We start from the raw sequence: 912 nt of genomic DNA on the forward strand, positions 1-912 counted from the left end.
GCTTTGGGGTGAATTACTAGTCCTGCCGATTCTGACCTCCTCCAGATGTATATTGCATAGAAATAAATTTATATACACATGCTTCCTCATATGAAAGCTCAACAACAGGCCCATGACATGATGTACAGAGTGTCAACACTAGTGTTCGCAAGTTCAGTTCAGTCCAGTTTTTTGCCCCCAAAATGCACAACCATGGATTGCAACTGGTCTAGGACTGACCCAGATATTGAGGGAACCAAACCAAACCACCTAGGACCAGTATTTTGTGGTCTATGGAGCTGGTTCAGACCGATCCAGACCAGTTTTTTTGCGTATAATTTATTATACCAATATAAACCATTTGTATCTCAACCATTATTACTCTGAAAAATAAATGGGTTATATAAAAAGTAAAGCATGTAAATACTGCAGTTAGTTCTGTAGAGGCTTTGGAAAATGGCTTGTATTGTTTAAAACAGGCCAAAAATGACCAAAATAGCACAAAATGACCATTTTCTGGAGGCATAACTGCTCAGTATTTTTAACTGATTCTTTGATAGGCTCATTCAGGTTAACCAGAGGTATGTTCTGGCTACCTCCCCAGTTAGTGCATATTTATTTTTTCAGATGTCACCAGAATAAAAACCTTCTCAAGGCCCCAGCTTTCACTGAAATAAGTCCATACCAAGGGAAGTATAATACAACTACATAATGTAAAAGAATACACAAATACATTTGAGGTAACAATAGATTCTTAGAAAGAACCAGAAAATGACCCAACCTTCATTCTTTTTGCACTCCTCTGTATGGCTATCTGAGTCTTAAGGTCCAAGTGCTTTGGGCAGATGCTTCAAAAAGTGAAGAGAAGTCTTCTGGAGCACAGGATGGCCATGTTGTCCAGCTGAAGAACACTTGCAACTGGAAGCAGGGCAA

This window comes from Laccaria bicolor, genomic scaffold (genome assembly GCF_000143565.1).
Source record: "Laccaria bicolor S238N-H82 LACBIscaffold_88 genomic scaffold, whole genome shotgun sequence".
NCBI lineage: Eukaryota > Fungi > Basidiomycota > Agaricomycetes > Agaricales > Hydnangiaceae > Laccaria > Laccaria bicolor.